Here is an 11,139-nt window from a genome sequence, read left to right as displayed (position 1 = left end):
ATTCCTGACATTCCTGCTGCATATGTTAGAAATTCCATCCAGCTGCTGTGGGCTCGCAAAGTCTCTTCAACTCCTTTTCTTAAACCATCCCTCTATCCTTCACCCTTCTTCTCCCCACCTACATCTGGTCTGCACTGAGACGGATGTAGTCATTGACAATGTCTCCCTTGGCTTTTGTTCTTTTTCCTCACCTCATACCTGCACTTCCGTATGTCTAGGTCTTATCCGACAAAGTCACATGACAGCCACTGTGGAAGGCCTTGAGACAGGCTTTTATTCAATAGTGTAAAAAGAGATAACACACACAGTCGAACACACAAAAGACTGTGCTTATCTATGGCTGTGGACGTGCATTCTCTACGACAGCAGGGAGATTGAAAAAGAGGAAAGACACACTAGAATCTAACCAGCAGGATGTGCGTGTCAGAGAGAAATAGGAACGTTGATGTGTCAACAGAGAGTGTGAATAAAGCACGCACAATGCAAAGAGGGATCACTGACGTTTTGGTTATTTGAAAGTTTGGCTTATTGAGCCTTAAGTTCGGGTGTAAGAGCAGAGTTTTAAATTATTTACCTAAGGAGGCTTGAAGATGTGTTTGTCAAAAGTTTTCCATGAGGTGTTCCATATCATCAAATATCATAAATATCACAGTTAATAAGCTCATTAGCTATCCTGCTAGCTCTATGCTAGTTCGCCAAATGCGATGGCGAGGAAGAAGCAGCAGCACACTATACTGTTTTGAATGAACCTCTCAAATGTGAACTTTTCATGTCAGAGGTCATGCTTAAGTTTAAGAATATCGGAAAGCTGGTAAGATTCCTCAATTATCAATCGGACCTGCAACACTAAAATTAAAAAGGCAACTATTGTAATTAATGTCATGAAATGACAGGAATTGCAGCTGTCATACTACAGCTATATTTAATTCAATTAAAAAAAACTTTATTTGCTGTTCTTGATCCATATACGTGAGTGGAAACACATATAAGTAGAGTGTTACTCATCTACTACATATATCAATTCAGGTGCATTCCTCTGCTCTGGGTGTGGCCCAATGGGAGAGAGTTTACTGCCCCAGATTGTAGTCTGTAATACAGACCGATCATTTTAGACTGAGAATGGGGACAAAAGCACGGGATGGGCGGTGGCTTTGGTAACACACTGTTCATAGAGGAGAGAAAGAGTCTCTTCTGCTCTGCTGCTCGCTGTTCTTTAAAGGCTATCTGACTTTAACCCTCAGATCCCTTCACATGAAGGGGCATAGGTTTCTTATACTAAGTGGCTGAATTCTTGATTCATCCTGGGAGATGGCAATGTGCTGCCAGAGGCCTGAAAGCTTGTCCTCAGGCAGTCTGTGGCATTTTGATGAAAAAAGACTGTATTTTCTCTTTCTAAATGAGCCTACATAACACATCCCGTCTTGCCCCATCCTCCTCCAAAAACACACGCAATAGGATCGAAGGGTGTTGCCCAGTTAAGCAAGATGGCTTCACTTCTGCAAATAAATGCATTAAACAGCAGAGGTAAGTGATATTGAGCGCAGGATGCAGGGAGAACAACATAAGCACACATGTTGCTTTTGAGCTGACACCCTGTCATTGCCATGTGATCCTCATTGACAGGGTGGCTTATGTCACGCTCTGGGTTGCAATGGCACAAATGCAGCTCGTGACACAGCCTTTTGCACATTCCTACCGTTGCACTGAACTCTGGCTGTAGAATTATGCAAGACGTGCCCCATCGATGTAACATACACCACAGTAAGCTTCCCCCCCTGAACTTTTATCCCAGATAATGACTAATTGTGCATTATTGCCTTTTCAACACTGTCTTTTAAGTGTAAAAGTCTGAAGAATAGCCTTTAAAAGAGATCAAATCTGGACAGGGAGACCTAAATAATGTGTTACGTCACCAGCTTTAGGAATGTGTTACGGGTTCTCTAAACCTCTACAGTCATTTATTTGTTTCATAAACTTCTCTCTCACTTCATATAAGAAATATCACATGACTGAGTCACTGCATTTCTGAGGAATGACTCGGCCCTATATCCTCCCCTGTCCCCTACTTAAGCTCAGGCTTCTTCCTTGGCCTATAATGTACTCAGCACATTTTAAGTGGCCTGTGAATGCAGACACTTTTCAAGTTTGGATTATATAAACGCAGGCCTATACTCACAACTGAATCTACTTGCTATAGCCATACATTTCACTATTTGACAGTAAAGAGCTTAGGGGACTCATTTTTTTCTCTCAAGTTCCCAGAAATTCTAATGTGGGTGTCAAGGCTTAAAATAGGTTTGAATTTAACTTAAAAACAACTCTTAATATTTAAACACTCATATGCTGTCTGTGCATATTTGCTGGTTTTTCTACCCCTTCAGTATTAACTTTGACGTAAATCTGAATTTTTAGCCCATTTTCTTCAGCCCTTAAGATGCCTGTGTCCACAATTGTACTGTCAGTCATCTATATGTTCATTAAATGTTTGCAGGGGCTTAATTGCTTGTGATCTAAAGTCTAGAGTGCTCATAATTCTTCTGGGCCTGTACAAGATGATCTGTATGACTTACAGACAGGCCTTCAACCAGAACTCCTAAAACATCTGATCCAGATTTTCCCGACAATCTAACGACGACAAATTGTGCAAGAGGCAGAAATCCCACCTACAGAGGTGAATTTTACTTTTAAAAAAAGTCGTGGTAAGGACGGTTTCCTTGCTACATTTCCGACGTAAACTGGGTCATCAAGCCGCCACAGGCTAAATCAGGCTGACATGAAGAAGCATTACACCAGCAGAGAGACACAGACAGCCTCACAGTCAGTCACACGCCCCACCTTGCCCACCGGCCGGGTCGCTCCTTCTCCTCCGATCGGTCCGGCAGAGTTCAGGGTGCCTCGCCCACTGCTCGGCGGAGTCCCAGACCTTCAGCAGGGTGTGTCGATGCCTGTTGGTATTCTTCACATCCGCCATGTAAAAACTCAAAAATCTGGAGGAAAAACGACTTTTCAGGGCAGTAGTGGTGGTGCGCAGACGTGGTGGTGGAGTACGCAACGAAGGACTTCAGTCCCTTTTACACAAGTCCTGCTTCAGTCCTCCCTCTCTCTCTCTCTCTCTCTCTCTCTCTCTCTCTCTCTCTCTCTCTCTCTCTCTCTCTCTCTCTCTCTCTCTCTCTCTCTCTCTCTCTCTCTCTCACACACACACACACACACACACACACACACACACACACACACACACACACACACACACACACACACACACACACACACACACACACACACACACACAAGACACACACCCGGCTTCCCACTCCGATCAGCTGGCAGCGTCATGACGTATCAGCCACGAGAAGCATGCGTAAGAATCTGCACGGATCTGACGTCCACACGCAAGTAACATATATATATATATTTATTTATTTACTTATGGATTTATTTATGGAATTTTACATACAAGTCTCAGCAAGATGGAAAAAAACATTTTCATTTTCTTCTGAATAGCAGTGTCTAAGGCTTGCACATTGAGGAGCTTCTTCCTCAGCTGTCAACTGACACACTGGAAGCACACTCAGCAAATCCTCACAACGCTTCTTCTTCCTTTGCCTTTTTTTTTTTAGGCCAACAGCATGCATGAGAACACGTAGATTTAATGTGACATATAGACTTCGAGGATAGGATGCGCTTTCTATGTTAACCTTTGTTTTGGTATCATGTTGTAAGGGGAAGCTCACATAGGCTGCTCATTGATGCTCATAGCAGCCTGTTGGATTTTAGCTCGGTCTACCAAAGTTCACGGTCTACATGGGGCGTTCCTGATGTTGTGTTAGACGCGATCAAATAGAAAGCATCATCGATTCAATTGAATTATATTTGTAAAGAGGCTCAAATAAATGCTAACTGTCGATTAAAAGATGTTTTCAAATATCTGTATTTTTTCAATATAAAATCCATTGGTTGATGCTAATATACCACAAATACAAAATGATGATTTATCATGGTATTTAACAGTAGTTCGAAATTATGGCAAATATTTCCCACCCTATGTGTTGCAGAGGACTTGTGATCTTAAATAATTAAGGATAATTGTCCAAAGAACTGGAGGCAAAGGCAATAAAAGTTCTAAATCATCAGATTAGGTTCAGCTAGCCTTTTGCCTCTAAATATGTGCCATTTAGCCTGCTGTGTACCAATGTGGAAGTATTTCATTAGAGATGTGTGGTTGTAATTTGATCAAATTTTAAATGGTGTTAATACAGGTAACCTCCAACAAACTGTATTTTAATATGAATGTGAAATTCTATTGAATTGTTTTTGAAGATTCCAGCGTCCTGCAACTATCTGTTGTATGATTTGCGCAGCAGATGCAGATAGCCTTTTTTCATCTTTTCAAACAGTCCTCTGTGCACTAAATGAATTATCTGTGCTGTGCTTTGGTCCAAATATAACAGTAATCAAGCACCAGAGGAGGTTTGTGTAGAAATCAGCTCTCTGAATGCTAAGGTTTGATTTGTGTGTCTTTAAATGTAATGACCCCTCCTGAGTTTTCCCAGTAGACATCACTCCTCTCTAGAGACAATAAAAATGGTGGAGTCCATGTAGAGGGGAGGGGAGGGAATTTTCTTACCAGAATCCAACTTTTGATGTCACAAACTGAGAAAATGTCAAACGGATCATTTTTTCTGTGTGGTAAGATTTAAGCAGACCAAAAGCAAAGGACCGGATGAATTTATTTCAAATTTTGTGGGCCGATAGACACTCAGGTTACCTAAATAAATGTTCAAAAACACTGTAAAAGTGGATTTTTTATAATGTGTCCCCTTTAAAACACATCCATCTTCTGTGTTTGCTATTCATGACTTGCAAGCCTTTCTGAACAAGATATGAGAATGACTAAGTTTCACAACTCATTAAAAACCCTCAGCTAATCATATGACGTGGAACAGTTAAAAATGAGTTGTGGCTATGAAGATTTAAATGGGTTCAGCTGTTCTGGCTAAATATAAACAGAACTGGCAATATGTTATCCATTCTCTGTACAAACAGGAGTTTGGTTTCTTGTTTATACCCTGACAAACAGCGGTCTATCACTTTTAAAAAGATGCCTTTTAAAAACAACTTTATCATATGTGAACTTTGTCACTCCTTGTGTCTGTTGTGGCTGTGACTCAGCATTTATCCTCCCGCTTTCTGAAGCAACTACAGGAAGAGCAGGGAATGCATAAGCAGGACAGACTTGTTTGAGGTCAGAGAGAGAGAGCCTATTCTTAGCACTTGCAATGTTTAGTTTAAAAGTATACTAGACTGAAAATATCATTCAAGTTCATTTATCATGCAATCATGACAATTGTTACACTTTCTCAAAGGGTTGAGCTCTGAAGCGGCTCATTTATAAACTAAATCAACATTAAACCTGAAAGTTACCTGAAAGTTAATATTCTTATTGTTTTCAGCTCAGTGCACATTGTTTTACATTACATCGTAATGTGTTTTTTTATTGTTGTAGAAGACAGATGTTTTAAGTGGAAAGCTCATAAAACCCACAGTCCAGCTGTTTAGGATCAAAAACTTCTTTAACTTGGCCCCAAGCAATGAGGACCATATTGGAATGTAAGGGAATTCTTTCTTTCTTTCTTTCTTTTTCTTTCTTTCTTTCTTTCTTTCTCACATAAGTTGGCAGCTTTCACATGCCCCAAAACTAACAAAATGCGGGTGTCAGGCCTGGCATAATGATTAAGAGATTATGGTAGGACTGGGAAATCAATCCAGGTTAATTTAATTTACAATTTTGGCTTCCAACAACCATGAAAACAAGATAATTAAGAATAAAGGATTACTTTGTCACATGCCATGTTGGGCTCCTTTTGTCACGTGTGGTAAATGCTTCTAAGTGTTGTTATTTTTGCCACAAATAACCATTAAACATAGTCACTTGAATCTTTACATATTGTTGCTTTTATATTTTTTTTAAGTGTGCTTTTTCCCCCAAAGTGTTCAGAATGTAAAAGTGTTATCAATGTTTAAGTTTGATAAATGCATGTGATGCAGGTCTTATAAAATCAATGAGTAATCGCATTGAATAATTGTGTGTCATGTCAAGACCCATAAAAAAGTCTCAAATCCTCATACCTAGGGCTTCGTATATCTCCAAAAGCTGATCATAGTTTACACCTCTTTTAAAAACATTGCAAACTTGGTGTCAGCCTGAACAACTATATTAAAATGATTGGTTATAGCTTTTAAGGCTATTGACCTGAGAGGACACAAAAAATGAGCACTGCCAGGAACTAAATAAAAACCACTGTGACAAATGTCTTACTTGTGCAAACTCCTCCTAGAGTTTTCACCTGATCCACCTCAAATCTGGTCAGCAAACAGTGGAAACCTTTATAAAGAAAAGTTCTTCTAATCTAGTTCAAAATTCGTTGGTGTTCCTGTGGCAAACCCTCAAAATATATTTGCAATTGAACAGGAAGTGCTTAGTAAATCCCTATAAATAATCCAAACTGACTAATAGTCTAAGGGCAGAACATTCCCAATAGTTCCTAATATTCCCAGAAAATCCAACAAAAGTTTCTAAATTCCCTGAAAATATCTGTAAAAGTTCCTCATTTATAACAAGTAAATGCTCTTGTATAATTTCCAGGACATTTCCTTAAAATTCCAGAAATCTTCCTGAATACTCTGATGAAAGTTTCTTACAAATGCCAGAAAAATAGCCAAGAAGATGGAAAAAAAAATCAGAATTCAACTTTATTTTAAAAATGTTTCCTTTGCACATTGGAAAATTATCAAAACATGTATTTCTAAATGCATTAGAAATCTCTAATAATTATCCCAGAAAATTCCCTCATAATGAATGGAAAAGACACACAATTAAAATAAATAAATACATACAGTATGTTTTCGGGGGAAATCCAGGAACATTTCTGAAATTGTTTTTCTTTTTTCCATGATACATCCCAAAGATTTAGATTGAGTTAATACGGTATCCTACCGAACAGGCCAAGGCAATTTCTATCAAAAGTTAGTATGCTCTGAAGGTGCGTGTTGTTGTCAAGGATACACGTTGCTAGGCAACGCCGTGTTGTTTTAGGAAATGCTAGTGGCAGGCATAAGCTACAGCGCGGAGCATTTTTATTTTTTATTTTTTACCATTTTTCGCTCCTACAATCGTGTTTAAAAACACTCGATAAAATAGCTGCCTACACTCACAGCCGCACTTGTTAGTAAACGAAACTTTTCAGAATAACTTCGGGATTAGTTTAGCCTAATTTTCTCTATAGGCTATATGGACTCTTCAATTTTGAAATTACTTTAGGTTTGACGATTCGTGTGAGAGCATTTTTCTCAGACACGTAAGGAGGGGAGAAGGAAAAAACAGCCTACTCGCGTGCTTCTCCAGGAAATAAAGGTAAACACGTTATATTAAATCTTAATGCCGTCAGGGAGAAACGCGTTACTCCACTAGCCTACTTTATGCGCTAACTGGTAGCCTAGTGTATGGAGTTACTTTTCAAATTCAATGAACAATTAGGTCTCCACACAGTATATCCGCACTCGTGAGGCTACTTCACGTACAAGCGCACAACGGAGCCGATACGGTCTATTGACAAAGGTTTATTGACAAAGGTGTATACCAACGTCAGCACAGCAGCATCCTGGAAGAAAACAAACAGAAATGCGCAGTCAGTAAGAAGACACGAGTTTATGTAAGTGGTGAGTTGTAGTCTATGTGCAGGAATGAAAACTTACAAAGTCCAAAGCGAAGCAAAGGACAGACATTTTTATTCCATGCACGACCTCGTACATAGTACACAATACAGCGTGTATGTGAACAAAGAAGGCTGCTCCAGCGCTGCATAGGTACTTAAAGTTATCTGTGGACTATTCATTGAACGTCTGTGCTTCAGGCTAAAGGACATTGCACAAGAAATGTGAATGTATTTGTATATTTTTTTTTGATTTTTAAATGTTGCCTACAAACTACATGTTATGATACAAAAATGAATTGCCTTAACACCGTCTCTCTTTCAGCATGCACTTACTCAACATCATGCGCCCTATGTGTCCTCTCTATGGCAGTTCAAACGGAGGTCACTGGAAATATACACACTGTAAGTGTTAAAATCTAATGTTAATGGTCACGTTGTAATGGTAAAAGAGGCCTGCAGGATTTGAATGCTTATTACAAGGCTCACAGTGTTATTTCCCCTCACTGCTATATCACAGCTCATTACTTAAAACCAGCAATTAGCCCTTCAATTCCAGAGGGAGTCATTTGTAATCCAAACCCATAGCTTTGTTTGCTCATTCACAGTGCCTGCATGTTTGTTCCCCCTGTAGAGAAACCTCGGGTATATCGAATGCCTCCTGAGATGGTGCCCAAGTCCATGCAGCCACCTCAGAGTCCAGGTCAGCTTCGAGGCCAGTTGCCCAAGATCAAAGCTACAAGGAAGAAAGATGGAAAACAGCGTAGTAAAAGCGGCTGCAAGAGCAAAAGAAGACACCCCAAGGATTCAACAGGCCTACTGAAAAACAAATCTAGACTAAATGAAGAGGCAGAGCCCAGCTCTCAGCATGGGGAAAGCCTTAGGTGGGAGGGAGCTCTGGAGGACCCCCAGGCTGAGGAGAAGAGGCTGGAGCTGTACAAAGCCAACAGGCGACAGCGTTACATCTCACACAGAAAGACTCTGTTAAAAGACAACCCAGTAGTTTTTTCTATGGAGAACAAAGACTTAAAGGCTTTCCCCCAGTCTGAGCAACAGGTGTCTGCAACGTTACTCCATTTGAGATTGAATTAAAGAAGCAAATTAGAGTATTGTATCATCCTAGTTTTAATTTGTTTAGAAGATCTTCAGGGATAGACACCGGACTGAACATGAACTGATATTTTCGCTGGCTCAGTCTCTCTTCATGATGTGGATTTAGTTGAAGGCCTTACACATGTTGAGTCCAGGCTGCTGTCTGACATGTATAGTTTGTATGTGGAATTACCTGAAGGCAGTTTTCAGATCGATATTTTTGAAGATAGATATGTGAAGCAGTGGAATACCACTTCTGTACAGGAGATGGCAGAAAAGACACACTGTCAAATCAATAAATGCAAGAGAAGCAGTTCAGTTGTGCCTGAGATATTTTTATTTCATGAACATAGTGTGAAAAAATTACAGAAACTTTAATTGACAAACACATTCTTGTCATTCAATCAGGTTTCTCTTTAAAGTAATAACAAAGCTGTAACAAGGTTGTTGTACCTTCATTTCTCAATGTTATGTGAGACAAAGGAAAATATTTCTTATTTAACTATAATGTGAACAAAACTGATATTTTTCTAACCTCAAGTATTATTTCAGGTTACTTACTTTCTTACTTTTGCTGAAATATGAAAGCAAATAATGTCCGTGCTTGCAACAAATTTTTTTCCTTTTCTTAAACTTAATTGGTGTTTCATGATGAGATTACAGATTGCTTTCTAGTGATAACAGGTTGATTTATCTTGTTCTGTGAGAAAACAAATAATGAGATCATTTATCTTAAGAAAATGTACAATCAATCTTCAGATATTATCCAGAGTCATCTGGATAACGTCAAAAGGGGACAAACGATTTGTTTTCTTATGATGACAGGTCCATTACATTGGGATCTTAAACTAGTGATGAATGGCTGTTCTTAAACTCCATATGTAATAATGTTATTGGTGTCAGTAAGACTTCAATCTGTTCCTGGGTGATACATACATTCACAAGCTGAAATGTGACCTTATAAAGCTTTAAACGTAAATATCATTGACTATAGCAGTCAGAGGAGTAAAAAGATTATTTTCCCCATAAAGCCTAAAAAGTGTATCCACAATGATTTAAGTCCTTATCAATTCCTGATGCTTTCTAATATTTTTTGAAACATTTCACAGGTTTGATTTGATCTTAAGCTGATAAAGATAGAGTTTGATGTCTGTTTAGGTTTATACTTACTCAGTTGATAATTTAGCACATTTTTACATCACAATTAGGGCCGTCAGCATTAAGTTGTTAATCACAATCAATTTAAGATGAATGAAATTATTGCATTTTTTTTTTAAAAATTACATTTAATGCATGCTATTTTGTTTCTTTTCGCTCACCGTGGATAATCCTTCACAGTGTCTCCTTGTAGTCACAATGATGGCAAAGAACAACACTGCTGTGTCTTCAAGCAGCAAATAAAGTAGATAAAGACGACAACATTACGAAACAAAAGCTGAACTAATCTTGGTTTTTCAATGCAAAATAATCTATTTTTAAATTCAAATGATCATTATGTCATGATTCAGCAATTAATTACAATTTAAAAAAAATGTTTGACAGCCCTAATCACAATATTAGTTGTGTTAAAAGTCATGTATACCATAATAGAAGATTTGATCCGTGTGTGACCTAGAATGGACCATGCATTTCAAGTTAAAATATTATTTACAGTCTACATTTGAAATACTGATCATGGTTAAAAATAAAAGACCTTGTGTCATGTTTAGCAAAAAGAAAAGTTTCAAATATTTTACATATAAAGTCTTAACAATATACTAACTAGTAGCAACCTCAGAAGCTAAAACTTTATAACTGGTACTGGTCTTGAGAGTCTGCAGTTGAACCCTGGGTACAGCCAAATGAGGAAGAGCACTGAGGGTGAGTCAAAGAGTGAATGTGGAGGTGGAAAGAGAGGAGTGAATTAAAGATAGTGAGACAGGGATAGTAGCAGAGAGACAATGGGGGGACGTGAGAAAAACACAGCATTTCTTTTGTCCACCTGCCTGTGTGTGCTGTTTATCGAAGGCTTATTGTTCCCCGTTTGTGCGTTTTGTTATCATTGCCTATTTCAGCAGCCCTGTTTCAAAGAGCCGACCACTCCCCCTCTGTTCTCCTAATCCCCTTTCCGATCCGACCACATACACAATTGCAGTGGGCATTAAGGTCACTTGTGTTTTTTTCCAGCAGCCTCGTCTAAGGCAGCACACACCGCCTTCAAACAAGAGTAGCGAACATATTGAGGCATCTTTAGTGCGATGTCTCTGGACTGTTGCAGATATTCCCCTGGAGACACAAAGCCATAAAAATGTTATAAAATCTAATTAAATAATTAAAAAAGGAATATATTAAAAAATAC

Source organism: Symphodus melops, assembly GCF_947650265.1.
Source record: "Symphodus melops genome assembly, chromosome: 11".
Taxonomy (NCBI): Eukaryota; Metazoa; Chordata; class Actinopteri; order Labriformes; family Labridae; genus Symphodus; species Symphodus melops.
This window is presented reverse-complemented; position numbering follows the sequence as displayed.